Here is a 20,629-nt window from a genome sequence, read left to right on the forward strand (position 1 = left end):
TATATAATTATAAGGTATATAATTGTTATAATTTCAAATATTCATGAGGATGAAAAAACTGATTTTAATTGAAAAATAAGAAGAGATGAATAGTTACTTGTATATATAAATTTGATAATCACACAAAAAGACAAAGTAATTCAACAGAATATTTCCCTGATTTTATAAGCATTTAATTTTGACACAAGTTGAATTTACCAAAGAATTGCAAAAATCACTCTTACTGCCCCTCACTTCTACTGGCAACATCTGCTACAAACATATTTATAAAACCTATGAAGTTAATATTGTTACATGCCCATTCACAACTTTACTTAAATTTCACAGGATTTTCTACCTATGTGCTTAAAAATGTTCTAAGTAGCTATATGCAGAATTTTGTGTGACAAAGCCTTCTTGTATGAATTCTTCACAACTTCTTAGTCAACATTAATGTATGCTTCTTGATGTTTTCTTCAAATTTAATTTTTTGTGTCATTTTTAACTTGCTATTTGTTACATTTAAGACCATTTTGTCAGAGCAGTTTTAGGTCACAACAAAACTGAGAAGAAGTTGCAGAAACATCCCCAGCCCTGTGCATGCACAGCCTGTTATCAGTATCCCCAACCAGAGTGGAGATCCATTTTAGGGTTCATTTTTTTTTTTTTTTTTTTTTGCGGTGTTGGGGATTGAACCCAGGGCCTTGTGCTTGCAAGGCAATCACTCTACCGACTGAGCTATCTCCCCAGCCCCTTAGGGTTCATTCTTGATGTTATATGTACTATAGGTTTGGGTAATTGAACAATGACAGGTATTGGCCTTTACAGTATCATGTAGAGCAGTTCCGTTGCCCTAAACGTCCTTTCTACTCTATTTATTCATCTATGCTCCAATTCCCAACTCTAGAAACCATGACCTTTTTATTGTCTTCATAGTTTTTCATTTTCTAGAATGTCCTATAATTGTTATAGTAAAGCATGTAGCATTTTCAGAATGGCTTTTAATTTTTTTAATTTGTTCTTTTTAGTTATACATGACAGTTGATTGTATTTTACATATTACACATATATGGAGTATAACTTCCATTCTTGTGGTTGTACATGATGTGGAGTTACACTGCTCGTGTACTCATGTACAAACATGGAAAAGTGAAGTCAGATTCATTTTACTGTCTCTCCTATTCCCCTCCCCCTCTCTTCCCTCCATTCCCCTTTGTCTAATCCAATGAACTTTTTTTTCACTTACTAAATATCCATTTAATATTTGTTTCAGTCAACTTTTTTGCCACTGTGACCAAAAGACTTGACAAGACCAATTAAAGGAGGAAATGTTTATTTGGTGCTCAAGGTTTCAGAGATCTCAGTTTATAGACCCACAGATGGCTGACTCCATTGCTCTGGGCTCAAGATGAGGCAGAACATCATGGCAGAAGGTGTGGGGAAAGCAGCTTTGAACATGGCAATCAGGAAATAGAGAAGGCAAGCTGCAGGGTGAAGCTCTGCTTAACAGTGATGAAATATAAACTCAAAAGGCACACATTCCTAGTGACCTACCTCCTCCAGTCACACCCTACCACCAACAGATACTGTCCAGTTAAACCATATCAGTGGATCAATCCACCAATTAGGTTACAATTTTCATAATCTAATCATTTCACCTCTAGACATCTTGCATTGCATGCATCACGCATGAGCTTTTGGGGGACATCACCTATCCAAGCCATGACAAGTTCTTTTCATGGTTTAGTATCTTATTTCTATTAGCCCTATATGCAGTACAATGAGTAGTTATGCCACACTTTATTTATCTGTTCATCCACTGAAGGATATTTTTGTTGCTACCAAAATTTGGAATTTTGAATAGAGCTGCTATACACCGGTGTGTACCTTTTTGCATAGACATAAGTTCTTAACTCATTCTGGCAAATACCAAAAAGCATTTTTGCTGGATTATATGGTAAAGATGTGCTTGGTTTGTAAGAAACCACCACACTGACTTCTACAGTGGCTGCACCATTTTAAAAGCATTCCCAACAGGAGCAAATGCAAGGTTCTATTGCACTTCGTCCTCATTAGCATTTCGTGTTGTCAGTGTCTGCCCTTCACAATAGCGTATTGTGTTGGCATTTTTAATTTTTAGAAATACAGTCCATCTCTTTCCAAATAACCATCAATTTAGATTTGTCTAAAGATTATTCCTGATTCAATGGAAATGTGAATTGTCAAATGTGATGTGCACTCTTAATGCAAGGGGTATGTGATTTCCATATGAGTTATTGTTGACAATGTTAACATTTATCAGGGTGTTGTCTGCCAAGTTTCTATGCTGAAAGTTATTGTTCTCCTCCCATAATTGATTTGTTAAAAGTAAGACACTAAATGCAACTCATATTCAAGAGGAAGGGAATTAATTACCCCCTCTAGTGGGAATATTACCAAATAATCTGTACGCATGTGTTAAAACCACTGCATGGACTAAATATAATTAGAAGTGTTCTTTGAGTCCATTCCAGTTGACTTTTTCCTTCATAAGATTCCCCACATTCATTTTAGCCTTCATCACTGCATTGTGTCTGCAGAGTTCAGTACCGTGATGTCTAAATATGAATTTTATATTCACTGTTCCTTCTATTTTTATAAACTGTGTGTAAACAACATATGTCCATTTTTCCTGATGCAAATAATCATCTGTATTTATTTCTTGGTCTGTTTCTGTATATGACGAACAACTGTGCAATGATGTTCCTGATTCTAATCCAGGACCACAGTTCTCATTCTAGTCTCCTGCTCCCATGTTCATTTACAGTTCATTTCTACATAGTGATAAACTTGACTCCCAGTGTCTCTTATTTATTTGTGTAATTGTTCAGTTCTCATGTGCGTAGAAAAAAATTCAAAATTTCAAATCCACATCTCTGTGATAAAGTTATCAACTAAATAGAAAGTCTGTATACCATTTTTTAAAAATGTTTAACCTTAAAATGTAGTCAAAACATTCATTTTTAAGATTTTAAAATCAGATCTTTTTGCTTATTTTCTTCAGAGTTTATATATTATACAGTTGAAAAGCTTAGGTTTGGTTGTCACAGTTCACCTTTCATCCTGAAATCCAACAGAGTCTGGCTGATTTTTAGAAATTTATATACAGTTAGTTCATCCTTTTTGTTATATGGTATTATGAGTTTAAAATATGAACATGTACCCATCATCAGGTTATCCTAAAGACAGTATAAGCACACTAAAATTTGCTGCTATGGCCACAGAGCTATTTGTGGTACTATATATATTTGTGAAATCACTTTTGATTTCTCTTATGTCTTCATACTTGAAACTTTTGTCTTTTATCTATTTTCTTCATCAGTATTAATTGGAGATTTATACCTTTAAAGGAAACTGCTCTTTGTACAGTGAATTAATCTAATGTATTATTTTCTCTCCTTTTTTATTTCTGTTCTTACATTTATTGTGTTCTTCCTTCTGCTTGCTCTGAGTTAAATTTTCTCTTTCTCTTCTTTATTAAGGCAACAGCTTAGGTTATTTAGCTTAAACGTCTTTTCTTTTTAATATAATAATTTAATGCTATTACTTTTCCTCTAAGTTATGCTTTGCCTGAAGTTCCAAATGTTTGATAATGGTAATTTACATTCAGTAATTCAAAATAATTTTCACTTTCCCTTGAGATTTCCAATTGGACCTATGAGTTATTTCAATGTGTGAATTAATTTTCAGGTATTTGAAAATTTTCAGGTATCTTTGAATTGTCAATTCCTATTTATCTTTTGCTTACTGAAAAACAATTTATATAAAGTAATTCATTTCAAATTTCTTAATATATTTTCTATGGTCCACAATAGGTAAAATTTTGGTGAATGTATCTTTTACACTTTAGATGTCTTTCTGCTATTTGTGGAGGGTATTATGTATATAAATTTGACTGAGTTTATTAATGGTTCTTTTATTCTATATAACATTATTAGTTTTCTTCTGATTTTGTGTATTGAATATTGACAGAAGTGTATATAAGTCTCCTAACTATAAATTGGATATGTCTATTATGCAGTTCAAATATGAAGATCTGTTGTTTGCTATAAAGAACAAAAGTATTATCATAATTTTCTGGAGATTTGAGCTCTGTATTAATATGTCATTTTTATTTCATTTTATTCTGTTGTATAAAATAAAGTTTCTGGAGTTTCACGATGGTGGAATAAACAAGGTCCCTTTCCTAATGCTTCATGGCATGAAACTAAGAAGGCAGATAGGCAGCTTCCCAGTAGCATTGGTAAAAAAAAAAAAAAAAAAAAAAAAAAAGTGTGGGTGGAATTTAATACTGGATATTCAAAGAAGATCCGAGACTCACGAGGTTTGATATAAAAAAATTAGGAAGAAATCCCCAGCTCCACTGCCAGTGCTGTGACCAGAGCAACAGCTGGAGTGGTCCCTCTGTGAGCAAAGTGGAGGAATGAGGAATTAAAGGAACCCACATTTTTAGGAAGCCTGGGGGCATATCTGGGTAGAGAGTTTAGAGATCAAAGACACTGCCCCACTAATTTGAAAGGCATGCTCCACAATATCCTTGTGTGGGTAAAAAAGCCACATTTCTCCTGGCTGCAGGCAGAGGACAGAGGAAGGAACCATTTTACAGCTGCAGCATGGGGGCCAGCAGATGGAGAAGCTGATGCCTGGCAAACCTGAGTTTGGTCTAAAATACAATCCTGGCAAACCCACACTGCACGACAAGGAGTGTGCCTAAGTGACCATGAGAAAATCAAATGTTTCCCAGTAGACCAGGGGACTACATGTCATGGAAACCCAGCTTGCTCTCCACCTCCCCATTTAATGTTTAATCCAGCTGCTTGAGGGACCAGTTGGGACAGACTGCCTGGTGGGGAATTCAAAAGGGCAGGGGCAGGAGAGATTGAGGTTGTAGACTGAACCTGAGACCAGGAAACATGGAATTTGTAGGTGACTGAGTGGACTAAGAATTGGTGCCTCCACCATGTACATGATTGGAATCTAAGGGAGATCCCTGGGATGCAGTCTTCCATTGTTAACTGACAATTACTAGACCCTGAAGATGCACTGATTAAAATCCTCCAGACAAATAGGCATACAGAAAAGAACCCAAAGCATACCTAGGCATAAACCCTATATCCAGAATTTCTGTCTCTAGGTTTACCTCTTTCACTATAGCAACCCCTCCCTTAGGGGGAAACAAGCATCTCACTCCACAAAATGCCACCTAACCTGCTTAGAAGGGAAGCTGAGAATCTTTTGAAGTCCAATGGAAATAATTCATTAACTTTACATTGAGATTTTTTTTTCATTTTCTATTCTCTGATTGTGACCTTAATGTTTTGTAGACATTTAAACATATTTATATTTTGTATTTTTCTCATTTCTTGCATTTTTAAAGTCAGTTATTTTTCCATGAAACAGTATTTTGAAGACTAGAATGTCTGAGTAGCACATTTCAGTTTCATTTTTATTTCTCTACTTTAAAAATTTTTTTTCTATATATATATATATATATACATATATATCTTGTTTCCTTTGAATCTCTTTCTCTTTTTTCTTCTGCTAACAATCTCTACTGTTTTCTCTTTCACTCTTCCTTTAATTTATTAATTCTGTATTCTCTCTTCCTTCCTCATAATCATCACATCCTACATCTTGTCTATTCTATCCCAGTCCATCATTCAAAATTGTAAATGATTTGCAAACTAATGTATTTGTTGTAGGCTGTAACTGATCAAATCATCTCTGTTTATTGTGACAATTAAAATTGTAGACATCAGAGCAGCAACTATTTGGTTTAATGCTGTGTAGTATTTGCATAGGTTGTTGTTATTATTTGTATCCCCCCAAATGGTGACACATCGAAAACTTTAAGTGACACTGTAAGTCCAGAGTGTAGAAACTTGACTACCTCTGATTCTATACTGTTAGGTAGACACACAAATAACATAAAAACCAAGGAAGCAAATTGCCCCAAACAAACCAAGATACTTCAATAACAGAATCCATCAACACCACAGTGGAAGAAATATCAGAGAATAATTTTAGAATGTCTACAGTTAATCTAATCTGTGAGGCAAAGAATTATGTCATTAGTGAAATTAGAAAGAAAACACATTAAGTGAAAGATCCCTTCAACAGAGAGATAAGGATTCTGAGAAAAAAAATCAAGCAGAATCCTCAAGCAATCAATATAACAAATTAAAAATTCAGTGGAAACCACAACAGACTAGAACATGTGGGAGAGTTTCAGGCAATGAAGATAAAATGTATAATTCTGAAAATAAAGTTGACAGTGGAGAAAAAAATGTTAAAAGACCATGAACAGAACTTCCTAGAAAGATGGGATAACCTGAAAAGACGAAAATTAAGATTTAACTGCATAGATGAAGGGTCAGAGATACAAACCAAAGGAATGCACAATCTTTTCAATGAAATTATATCAGAACATTCCCAAACCTAAAGCAAGAAATGGAAAACCAAATATAGGAGGCTTACAGGACTACAAATGTATAAAATTAAAACACATCTACACCAAAGCAGATTATTATGAAATTACCTAACATACAGAATAAGAATGGAATTTTAAAGGCTATGAGAAAAAAAAAAAATGACAAGGAAAAAAAATCTGGATCTTAGCTGATTTCTCAACCCAGACCTTCAATGTTAGGAGGTCTTAGAATGATGCACATCAAACAATTAAAGAAAACTGATTCAAGCCAAGAATACTATGCTCAGTAAAATTAAACTTCAGAATTGATGACAAAATGAAAACCTTCCATAATAAACAAAAGTTAAAGGAACTCACAACTAGAAAGCCTGCACTACAAAACATACTCAATAAAATCGTTCATGAAGAAGAAATTTTTAAAAAAAGTTAAAAAGGGAGGAACTACATTAGCAGGATAATCAATCAAAGGAGAAACAAATTTAAATTTAAAACCAGAAATAAATCAAAATTACAGGGAATAAAAATCATTTGTTTATAATAACACTGAATATAAATGGCCTAAACTTATTCATCAAAAGACTAGAATTGCAGATTGGATTCAATAAAACAAACCCAGCAATATGTGTCTCCAGAGACTCACTTAATAAGAAAAGACATCCAAATACTGAAGGTAAAAGGATGGGAAAAACCATATAATTCATGTGAATCACCTAAACAACATGGGTTTATATCCTCATATCAGATAAAGTAGACCTCAAATCAAAGTTAATCAGAAGAAAGAAGGATATCTTTTACTGCTGAAGGAAATTATATACCAAAAAGACAGAAGAATCATAAAACTTTATGTCCCAATGGAGCATTTATGTACATCAAACAAATTCTTCTCAGTTTTAAGAATAAAATAGACAGACCACAACACAGTAATACTGTGTGACTTTAACACATCTCTCTCACCACTGGGTAGATCCTTTTAATAAAAAGTAAATAAAGAAGTCATAGAACTAAAAAAAATATAATTAATAATTTAGACTTAACAGACATATATAGAATATTTCTTCCATCAGTGGCTTAGTACACTTTTTTCTCAACAGCACACAAATCTTACTCTAAAATAGACCATAGCTTAGGCCACAAAGTAACTCTTAGTAAATACAAAACATAGATAATAATACCTTGCATTCTATGAGATCATAATGGAACGAAATTAGAAATCAACTAAAAAATAAAAAATTGGAGCTACTCCAACACCTGGAGACTAAATAAGATGCTCATGAATGACCAATGGATAGCAGAAGAAATCAGGGATGAAATTTTAAAAAATAGAGATAAATGAGAATAGCAATACAACATATCAAAATTGCTGGGATACAAGGTTGGTTCAACATCCGGAAATCAATAAATATAATTCACCACATCAGTAGACTTAAAGTTAAGAATCACATAATTACTTCAATTGATGCTTAGAAAGCATTTGATAAATTACAGCACTCCTTCATGCTTAAAACATTAGAAATAATAGGAATAGGAAGAACATACCTCAACATTGTAAAGGCTATCTATGATAAGCCCACAGTCAATATCATTCTTAATGGAGAAAAACTGAAAGCGACAGGGGATGCCCTCTTTCACCACTTCTATTCAACGTTGTCCTTTAAACACTTGCCAGAGCAATTAGACAGACCAAAGAAATTAAAGGGATACAAATAGGAAAAGAAGAGCTAAAGCTGTCACTATTTGCTGATGACATGATCCTATATTTAGAAGATCCAAAAAACTCCACTAGAAAACTTCTAGAACTAATAAATGAATTCAGCAAAGTAGCAGGATGTAAAATCAATACACGTAAATCTAATGCATTTCTATTCATAAGTGACGAATCCTCTGAAAGCGAAATTAGGAAAACCACTCCATTCACAGTAGCCTCAAAAAAAAAAAAAATAATAATAATCTAACAAAAGGGGTGAAAGACCTGTACAATGAAAACTACAGAACATTAAAGAAAGGAATTGAAGAAAACCTTGGAAGATGGAAAGATCTCCCGTGTTCTTGGATAGGCAGGATTAACATTGTCAAAATGGCCATTCTACCAAAGGAACTATACAGATTCAATGCAATTCCAATTAAAATCCCAATGACATTCCTCATAGAAATAGAGAAAGCAATCATGTACTTCATCTGGAAATCTGGAAGAATAAGAGACCTCAAATAGCCAAAACAATTCTGAGCAGGAAAAGTGAAACAGGAGGTATCACAGAAGCAGACATTGAACTATACTACAGAGCAATATAACAAAAACAGCATGGTATTGGCACAAAAATAGACAGGCAGACCAATGGTACAGACTAGAAGACACAGAGACAAAACCACATAAATATAGTCACCTCTTTCTACACAAAGGGGCCAAAAACATACAATGGAGAAAAGATAACCTGTTGAACAAATGTGCTGGGAGAACTGGAAATCCATATGCAGTAAAATGAAATTAAACTTCTATCTCTCACCTAGCACAAAACTCAACTCAAAATGGATCAAGGACGTAGGAATTAGACCAGAGACCCAAATAGAAGACAGAGTAGTACCGAATCTTCATCATGTTGACTTAGGATCAGACTTCCTCAATAAGACTCCCAAAGCACAAGAAATCACAGCAAGAATCAATAAATGGGATGGACTCAAACTAAAAAGCTTTTTCTCAGCAAAAGATACAATCAAGAATGTGAAGAGAGAGCCTACAGAGTAGGAGAAAATCTTTTCCACATGCACTTCAGATAAAGCACTTATCTCCAAAATTTATAAAGAACTTAGAAAACTTTACAACAAAAACACAAAGAACCCAATCAATAACTGGGCCAAGGAACTGGACAGACACTTTACAGAAGAAGACACACAGGAAATTAATAAATATATGAAAAAGTGTTCAACATCTCTAGTAATTAGAGAAATGCAAATTAAAACAACTCCAAGATTTCATCTTACTCAAATTAGAATGGCTATTATCAAGAACACAAACAATAATAGATGTTGGCATGGATGTGGGGACAAAGTCACACTTTTACATTGCTGGTGGAGTTGCAAACTGGTGCAGTCATTCTGGAAAGCAGTATAGAGAATCCTAAGAAAGCTTGGAATGGACCCACCTTTTGATCCACTTATACCACTCCTCAGTTTATACCCCAAGGACTTAAATCCATAAACTTCAGTGACACAGTCATGTCACTGTTTATAGCAGCTCAGTTCACAATAGCTAGATTATGGAACCAAACTAGATGCCCTTCAACAGATGAATGGATAAAGAAACTCTGGTATATATACACAAAGGAATACTATTCGGCCATAAAGAAGAATAATATTATGGCATTTGCAAATAAATGGATGGAATTGGAGAATATCATGCTAAGTGAAATAAGCCAAGCCCTAAAAACCAAAGGCCGAATTTTTCCCTGATAAGTGGAGGATGATATATAATGGGAGTGGGGGTGGGGAATGAAAGAATAATGGGGGAACTTTAGAATATGTAGAAGAAAATGAGAGGGAGTAGGGTATGAAAAATGGTGGAATGAGACAGACATCATTACCATATAAAATGTATGATTACACGAATGGTATGAATCTACATTGTGTACAACCATCGAAACAAAATTATATATCCCATTTGTGTACAATTAATCAAAATGCAGTCTGTAAAAAATTAAAAGCTAAATAAAAATAATAATAATAAAAAAATTGCTGGGACTTTATGAAGGTAGTTCTAAGAGAAAAATTCATTGCATCAAATTCATTCATTAAAAGAACACGAAGTCACCAAATAAATAACGTAACAATATATTTGATAGCCCTAGAAAAATAACAAATCAACACCAAAAGCAGAAGATAGTAAATAATTAAAATCAGAACCAAAATCAATAAAACCAAAAGTAATTCAAAAATTCAATGAAACAAAAAGTTTGTTCTTTGAAATAAATAAAGAACATTAATAAATTCTTAGCCAAGTGAAGAAAGAGAGAGGACACCAACTACTAAAATTTGTGATGAAAAAGGAAATATCATGATGAACACTACTGAAGTACTGATGATAATCAGGACTATTTTGAATATTTGTAGTCTAATAGTATAGAAAATCTTGAAGACATCAACAAATTTCTAGAGACATATGATCTACTCAAATTGGAACAGGAGGACGGTGTAGAAACTTTAAACAGATCAGTTTCAAGCAGTGAAACTGAAGACACCATCAAAAGCTTACCAACAAAGAAAAGCTGAGGACCAGATGAATTCTCAGAAAAGTTCTGCCCTGACCTTCAAAGAACAATCACCAATCCTCCTGAACTTATTCCACAAAATAGAAAAGTAGCAAACCCTGCCAATCTCAGACTATGAAGCTAAAATCACCCTGATACCAAAAGCAAACAAAAGAATGTGATTCCTATTCAAATTCCATTGATGTTTTCATAGAAATAAAAAAGCAGCCATGAAATTCATTTGGAAAAATAAGATATCCAGAGTAGCCAAATCAATCCTCAGTGAGAAAAATGAAGTAGGGTGCATCACAACATGAGTCCTTAAATTATGTTACAGAGCTATAGTAACAAAAACAGCATAGTATTGGCCTCAAAAGAGACATGAAGATCAATGGTACAGAATGGAAGACACAGAGATAAACCTACATAAATACAATTATCTCATACTAGAAAAAGGCACCATAAACATACATTAGAGAAAAGATAGCCTTTTTAACAAATAGTGCTAGGAAATCTGAAAATCCATATGTAGCAAAATGAATTGGAATCCCTATGTCTAACCTGCATAAAAACCAACTCAATGTGTATTAGGACCTAGGCATCAGACCAGAGACCTTGTGCCTACTAGCAGAAAATGTAGACCCAACACTCCATCAAATTCCCCAACAGGACTTCTAATGCACAAGAAGCAAAATAAAAAATCAATAGATAGGATAGTATCAATCTGAAAAGCTTCACAGGAAAGGAGCAAACAAGAAACTGAAGGGAAAGCCCAAAAATGAGGGAGAATCATTGCAATCTACACTTCAGATGGAGCATTAATCTCTAGGATATATAAAAAACTCTAAAAACCAAACAACAACAAAGATTAATTAAAAAAAGAAAACCCAAATAACCCAATCAATAAATGGGTAGTGGGCACTTCACAGAAGAAGAAATACAATTGGTCAAATTAAAACTACACTGAGATTTCATCTCACTCCATTCAGAATGGCAATTATCAAGCATACAAGTAACAATAAATGTTAGTGAGGATGTGGGGAAAAAGGTACACTCATACACTACTGGTGGGACTGCAAATTGGTGCAACCACTCTGGAAAGCAGTATGATGATTACTCAGGAAACCTGGAATGGAACCACCATTTAACTGAGTTTATCCCCACCCCATGACATATACCTGAAGGAGTTAAAATCAGCATACTATAGTGACACAGTCACATGAAAAGTTTATAGCAGCTTAATACACAATAATTAAGCAAACTAATGCCTTTCAACAGATGAATGGATAAAAAAAAATGTGGTGTTTATACACACAATGTTGTATTGATCACTCATTAAGAAAAATGACTAGAACATTTGCTGGTAAATGGATGGAACTGGAGACTATTATGCTAAGTGAATTAAGACAATCCCCAAATACCAAAAGCTGAGGGCTATCTCTGATATTTAGATGCTAATACAGAATATGGGCAGGAGGGAAGAATAGATTTTCATTGGATTAGACAATGGGAAATGAAGAGGGGTGAGAGAATGGGAGTAGGAAAGATAGGAGAATCAATCAGACATAATTTTCCTATGCTCATATATTAATACATGACCAGTGTAACTCCACATCATGTACAACCATAAGAATGGGAAGCTATGTATGTATGTGTGTGTGTGTGCATATATATATATATATATGTGTGTGTGTATATATGTATATATATAAAACATCAAAATATACTGTCGTGTATATCTAAAAATAACAAATAAAAACTTTTAGAATCATAAAAAATATTCTGATCAATATCATATTCCTTCTTATCAATGAACTTCCACTATCATTCTTTGTAGAATAGTTTCCTGGTGATGGATTTTTTCGATTTCCATTTGTTTTAAATAATATTTATTTCTTCCTTGTTTTTGAAGGCAATTTACTTTGGGTATGTAATTCTGGATGGGCAGTATTTTTGTCCTAATATTCCTTAAAACTTTATCTTTAAAAATGGTTTTCTATTTTCTTCTTGTTCATGTGAATTTTATCTATAATTCACCTGTAGTTTTTGTCACTTTCTGTTGTAGGTAATGTGCTACCATGACTCATGTTGCTTTTAATAATTTTTCTTTAATTTTTAACATTTTAATATGATATACTGAGGCAAAATATATTTGCTACTTGATCAACTTTATGTTTTATGAGCTTTTTGCACTTGTGGTTTTGAATATATCACTAATTTTGGAAACTTTTGACTATTAAAACTTTTAAGTTTTTTTCCGTTCCATTTTCTTTTTAAATTCCATGTTCATGAAATTTGCAATGGTTTAAATTGTCACATAACACTTACATGTTGATTTTCGTCTATGTGCTTTTGGTTGTCATGTTGGATGACACATCCAATTTTAGGTTCAATGACTCTTGGCTTTGCTACTTCAAGTCTATTGATGATGCTCTCAATGAAAAATGACATTAAAATTGGTGTCTTATTTTTATCATTTTTTTCTTATACTTCTATCCTTGTGGTAAGTTTATCAGATTTTGCATACTGTCTTTTCCATTATAACCTTTAATATAATCAATCAAAGTTATTTTAGAATATGCCTGATAATTCTTATATTTGTGACATGTTTCGATTTGATTTTGGTACTTCTGTAGTTTCTTCATCCTATATTTTTTCTGTGTATTTTACCTCACTGAAGGCTGGAAATGTCATATAGGTCATTAGAAACGTTATTGTTAGAAGTAAATAAGACATTCCTTCTCTCAATCCTTAGTTTGATAATTTATGTTAATCTGATCAATGGTTGATTTGAGGATAATTTGGTGTTAATAACAGAACTTTAGATGAACCACTGTTGAGAACAGGGTGATGTCTGTGCAGCTGTCTTAATCACCAGGATGCAGGCAGTTGCGACTGCACCCTCAAGAGCCAATACAGCACAAACAGGACTGCTGGGCCCCCGTGCTTACCGAGGTTGTTAAGAGATATTTGTCTGAGGAATGTGCAGTTGCCTAGAAACCTTATCTATCAAGGACAGGGGGGCCTAAACCTGACCCATCTCCTGCACAGTTCACCCCTTCCCTCCACCCTTCTTCTTCTAAGACCGTTCAGTTCTGGTGGGACCCAATGAGAATCAAATAAATTGGCAGGACCCAACCAGAGGAAGACTAATGTTTAGCTGTTCAAATGTTAACCAATAACGTACAGGTCTTTGTGTGTGAATGCTTGGAAATCTCTTAAGTAGAGGGCTTTCTCGCCCCTCGGGGCCGCTCCTTTCCCCCAGCCATTGTATTGGTCTGAGGGGCTGGTTGCGGTCCAGGCTGGAGCTTGCTTTAATAAAACCTCGTTGCGTGATTTGCATTACCGTGTGTTCACTTTGACTCTCCAGGGATTAGTCGGAATGGGACCCTAACACCACATATCATGCTTGTGTTTATTTTGTGATATTTATGCTCTGATGCCTTGTATTTGATACATGTACTAATTGGATAACTTTTACCAAATTTTTCTCCCTTTGGTATCATCTTGTGTGTGTGTGTGTGTGTGTGTATATGCTGGTGTGTGGCACTTACTAAGTAGACTCTTTATCTCACTGATCTTCAATTTACCTCAAATGCATTTTCTTGTTCTTCCTCACACTCTTGTCATAAAATGGTGCAGCATTCTTCAGTATTTTGATGAGGTCTTAATTATAAGTAGGCACTGTGAAATTTTGTCTTGGGGTTTTGGTCTTCAAATGTGTTTCTGGTTCTCCGTCAGTTGTAATGCAGAGCATATCAAGTATATGGGCCTCTCTCCCATGGACAGAGCCTTTTATCTTCTTTCCCTATTTACAACTTCCAAGCTGCAATGAGTTTCCACCAGATTCCAAGGCTGTAGTTATCTTCCCCTTTCCTCTATAGAATAAGACCTTTGTAGGTAAAAGAAAAAAGATTGAACAAGACTGGCATCAACTCACAATCATTATCAGAGAAGAAACTCTCAAAATTCTCACAGATGTTCCCTGTGAGGCACACAGGTGGTCAACTCTCAATATGTCTAAAATCACCATGCAAGACCACAACTATCCTTTAGCAATTCATGAAAAATTGCTAACTAATCTCACCAACTTAAACACTGTCCAGCAGCTCCCGTCCTTCAAGTCAGCCCCCAGGTACTGTATTTCCCTGCAGGAATCTTTCTCTTTTCAGATATTATGAGAGTTGTTTGCCTCCAACTTCAGGAAGGATTCCAGAAAGAGACCTGACTAGCATTTGGACTATTTATTTTTTGTTCTGAAGGTAAGTGTAATGCTGTTCGTTGCTTGCTTCTTCTCAAATAAATATTAAGTTAGCAAAATTCTTTCATATCTTTAGTGGGCTACACTGTAAGGGAAAACGATCATGAATAAATCAAAGTTTAACTAGCAAGTTTATTTTATTTGCTTAAGAATTTTAATGTTTTTAATTTGTTCTAATTAGTTATACATGACAGTAGAATGCATTTTCACACATTGTATGCAAATGGAGAATAACTTCTCATTCCTCTGGCTGTACGTGGTCCTGAGTCACACCAGTAGTGTAATCGTACTTGTATATAGGGTAACAATGTCTGTCTCATTCTACCATTCTTTCCTTCCCCACATTCCCTCCCCTCCTCTCACTCCTCTCTGTATCATCTAAAGTTCCTTCATTCTTCCCTACCCACCCCCCACTTTGAATCAGCATCTGCTGATCAGAGAAAATATTTGGTCTTTGTTTTTTGGGGGATTGGCTTATTTCACTTAGCATGATATTCTTTAGTTCCATCCATTTACTTGCAAATACCATAATTTCATTCTTCTTTGAGGCTGAGTAATAGGTTTACTTTAAAGTAATGTTGGTACTGTAATTCTGAAATCATCTTATGAATATTGTAATATAAAATACTTGAAATTATTAATGTTAGTAATTAAGACTGTGAGAAAAAATAAAGATTTTTTTCTGAAACGTAAAGAAAGGAAAAGACCTTCCATATTAAATATCATTTGAAATTTCAATATACACTCAAATATTCATATGCTTAAACACAAATATGCAGACTTTTTTAAGTATGAGAGATCAAACCCAGGGACTTAGGCATGATAAGCAAGCACTCTGTCACTGACTTGCATTCCCAGCCCAAATAACAGACATTTTATCTTATAAGCTATCTTAAATACAATCACCTAACTCAGATATTTATTTCCAAAATACCATTTCTTTTTAAAGTTACTTAACTATGATAATTTTAACATTATCTTGAAAAAAAAAAACAAGGAGGCTATATAGAAAAGAAACATGTTATAATTAGAAAAGATCTTTTTATAACTACTGAACTAATATTTAAGAACAGGTGGTGATATATGCAAAATTATTTGGTGAAAATTCACTAGGGAATAGGACAATTACTTTGTCTTAAAATATTACCCCACAGATTACTTACAAATTGTACTTCATAGAGAACATTATGCCATTTAAATGCAGATATCTGGTGTTTACCAGCTTCTCCAAATGATCAAACTTGGCATCACTAAGTTTGGAACATTCTGAAATTATATGCCTCCTGACAAAATACCACAACTCTGTATCATCTATTATCATCTATATTGTATCCTTGCCCCAATATATTTACTGTAAAAGGGTAGTAATGATCAGTAGCGATCTGGAAAATTTATAATGTATTGGATTACATAAAATAAATTGCTTAAGTATTTCAAAAGAATACCATGAGAAGAAACATGGAGAATGTTCTAGATTTAGGACTCAAGAGGCAATAAACACAAGTAATAAATATGTTTATGTATGCAATATTTAAAATAGTAATAACTCAAAATAATGAATAAATATAAACTGTACTTCAGTGAGGAGCTTTGAAAAAGATAAGAGAGACCATGTTCAGTGTAACTGAAGAGATTTGAGCGTGAATTTGCAAGTGATGATAACAGAATTTCTTGAAAAGGTTGAGCTGTGATGGTGTGATTTTACAGGAAGCTGTTCTTATTCTAAGAAGTAACATGCTGAAGTATGAAAAGAAAAATGCAATGCTTACAATTTGCTCACAAACACACATACACAGGTATGAATCATATATGCATGAGGAGATTAAATATGGTAATGTTTCCAAATAGCAAGTGTTGTTGAAGGGTCAGTTTTTATTCATTATCCTGTTCTCCAGGATTTCTGTAGAATTAATCCTTTTCCAAAAATGTTTGGGAAATTAAAATATGCAAAGTATATATCTGAGTAATTAAAATGACAAGATGATTATGATTGAATTTAAAATAAGTGGTACAGAACACACACATTTCTCCACAGAGTGATAATGGAACCCCTTAAGTGGATGAAAATTGACTCAATTATTTAAATATGTGATTTGGGGTATTTATTTTTGTATATTTTTATAATTAGTATAATGCATGTACAAGCTTACAAAACAGTTAGAATGCCTTCCAAAAAATAGTCACATTCTTTTTTTCTACTTCTCCTTACCTTAGTTCCATTCTCCAGAATAGATATCTCTTACTGATTTTTGCTTTAATTTTTCTTCTTCTTATTGTGATTCCTAGAATGTAATTGTTCTACTTAATATTTTAGCTGAATGCATGAATCAGAAACTACTAAAAATACCATTATTTCCTCACACACTGCAACTATTATTACCATAATTTAAAAATATGTTATTGTTGCATAAAATGGTATATAACTAGAGGAGTCAAGGATAGATGATGTAGGTGAGTTAACAAACAAGGGAACAATACAAAACCCATCTGACTCATTTGAAATTAGTACATAACCCACATTGAAAGCACTTTCAGAGAATGTGCTCAATAAAATTTTTATTGATTGATTGGTAAATGAAAAACTGCTGAGATTTGAGTTTTTCTTCTCCTTACCCAAAGCATGGTATCTTCTTTTTCTACAGAACTCTCACTGCCTTCAAAGAAGAGATATAAGAAGTCTTTATTTAGTTCTCAAGAGTGGGATAGAGGTACCTTTTCAGCATTTCATAATACAAAAGAAGGAGAAGTAAAAGGTAATCACTAGCTATGAGCAATATTGCCAGGGAGTAAACTACTACATCAAATAGGACCTAGGTGTTTTCAGACATTTAGCACTCAGGTGGACAATGAACTGCATCCTATCTTGGTGCTTAAATCCAGGCTTTTATAATATACCAAAAGAGGAGGAGAGGGAGGATGACAGCTTTGCATTACTGTAACAAAAACACCCAATAAGAACAATCTAAAGGAAGAAAAGTTTATTCTGGCCCACCACCATTTTAGTCTGATTTGGCAGAGTCCATGGCTCTGGTCCAAGACGAGGCACAACATCATGGCAGAAGGGCCTGATGGAGGAGCACTGCTCAGCTCATGGCAGACAGGAAGCATTGTGTTTACTGAAGTCCCTGCTTCCTATCTGCCATGGTATGATTCTTTAAGGTCAGAAATAAGGTGTGGTATGTGTTCTCACCCCTTCAGCTTTGAGGTTGTAGGCAATGCAATAGTAGTAAGGGCAAGGTATTCAGAGTAGAAAAAATAAAGCAAAACAATTGTATTCAGAGGCAGCACAATTTGATATGAAGATTCCAAGGAATTTATTTTAAAATGAGTAAAAATAATAAAACTACTAAGAATTGGTAAGCAAGTTTATCAAAGTCACAGGTTATATGGTTAACATACAAATATCAAATATTAAACATGATATTGTATATCATACAAAATAATTATGAAAAGTCCATAATTAAAACTCAGAAATAATTTTGTTACAATACAATTTAAATGAAATAAAGTAGAAACAACTAACAGAAGATGAATTGGAAGGGTCAATATTATTAAACAATGATTTCCTCTCATATTTGCCGGTAAAAATTTTAATATAAATATTGTAAAAATTGGAGCAGACTTTTTCCCAGAAACTGATGAGCTAATTCTAAATTTCAATGAGAAATTTAAAGCACACAGATTCATCAAAATAACTTAGAAATTGGAAATAAATTTGAACGACCTAAATGCCTTATATTAAAACAAGAGTGAACCTACAATAAATACGAGAGTTAGTGTCTGTGCATGAATTGATGTTATAAAACAATTAAAAACAATAGAGAACTCATAAATGATTTCTCACATTCATGGTAAACTGATTTTCAGTAAGTTCCAAGGTTATAAAATGGGAAAAATGGTAACTTTTTTAAAAATTGTGCTGGAAAAACTGAATATCCATACACAAAAGAAATTTTAAGTAATAAATGAAGTTATATACTGATCTAATACCATATAATATACTAATAATAACTAAAATATATTACAGGGCCAAACTTAAGAGCAAAAGTCCTAAAACTGCTTAAGGAAACCTAAGATAAATTATTTTTCAATATAGATTTGGTAAAGACTTTTGAGTTGTGGTACCAAACCATGACACAATTTTTTTTTTAAATCAAAAGAACTTCCATAATCAAAGTATGTCAAAATAATACAGTAACCACTTGAAAGAACTTCCAAAGCCAAAGTTGGGATAACTGGAACAACAAGATAAATAACATTAGTTCATAACTCAATGTACAAAATTAATAGTTATGAGTGTTAATATAAATAAGTGGTGAAATAAGTAAATGAGAGAAGAATTCCAAATATTTTATGCAGATACTGTGATCTCAAAGAGGTGGTGCACAACCCTCACTCCTCACATGTGAGCTATTTATAATGACTTCCTTCCAAAGAGTCCATCATGCAAGAACAGGTTGGGGAGTAACTTCACAATGAATACTCTTGACCAAATCTACTTTGTCTAGATTATCAAGGTCAATGGCAACAGGCAAAAATTTTGAAGATATAATGTACCCTTTGTGCACTTTGGTGAAAACGATGCTGTATCTCTGCAATGTTCCTTTCCCCAAACCTTTATCTCTTGTCTAAGAATAGGAAAAACATCAGACAATTCAGACATATTTCAAAAGGAGGGCATCCTTCAACATACCTGAAAAACCGTTCACAAATGTTAAGGTCATCCAAAACAAGGAAAGACTGAGAAAATGTCAAAGCAGAGAGGACCCTAAGGAGACATAATAACTAAGAGCAATGTGGTGTTCTGAATGATATTCTGGGACAGAAAAAGGGCATTAGGTAAAAACTGAAGAATTCAGAAAAATTAAACTTTTATTAATATTGATATTAATTCAGTAATTGAAACAAAGGTACCACACCAATGTAAGACTAATACTAGAAAAATCAGTACTCAGAATGAGGGAAAACACAGGAACATCTGTATTACCTGCTCAAATGCTAAGTAAGCTTGAAATTATTCTAAAAATGAAGCATATATATAAATAAATATCAATATCTTCAAATAAAGAATGAAACTATTAATTAATAAAGATGTTTGTTTTGTTTTGTTATAGGAGGTAAAAAGCACAAGGGTACTTAACCACTGAGTACATTCTCATACCTTTTATTTTGAGACAGGGTCCAACTAAGTTGCTAAGTCTAACCTTGAACTTGTGATACCCTTCCCTCAACCTCCCAAATTGCTGTAATTACAGGCATGTTTTAAATTGGTTGGCATTATATTTGGAAAGTATGATAAAAATATGCCATTTATATTAGTTTCTAAAGTATAAAGCAACTATCAATATATCTATCAAAAACTATGTAATACCTTTATGTACAAAATAGATCATTTTAAGAAAACATTTATAAGATATTGTATGCATGGGTTGGATGACATCATATGATAAAAATGTTGAACTACCTCACATTCACATACAGATTTAGTAAAATTTAATACAAAATATGTCATGGAGGTATTATGTGTGTGTGTATATGTACACATGAGGAAACACACATGGTATATATGGGACTGGTGTTTAATTTCTCCATTGGATTCTCCAGTTTACCTGGATGTGCAAAAGTCTACAAGCAAACGACAGATTGTGAAGGCATGCTTAGAAGATATGAAGGAGAGTTATT

Source organism: Sciurus vulgaris, assembly GCF_902686455.1.
Source record: "Sciurus vulgaris genome assembly, chromosome: 3".
Classification (NCBI taxonomy): domain Eukaryota; kingdom Metazoa; phylum Chordata; class Mammalia; order Rodentia; family Sciuridae; genus Sciurus; species Sciurus vulgaris.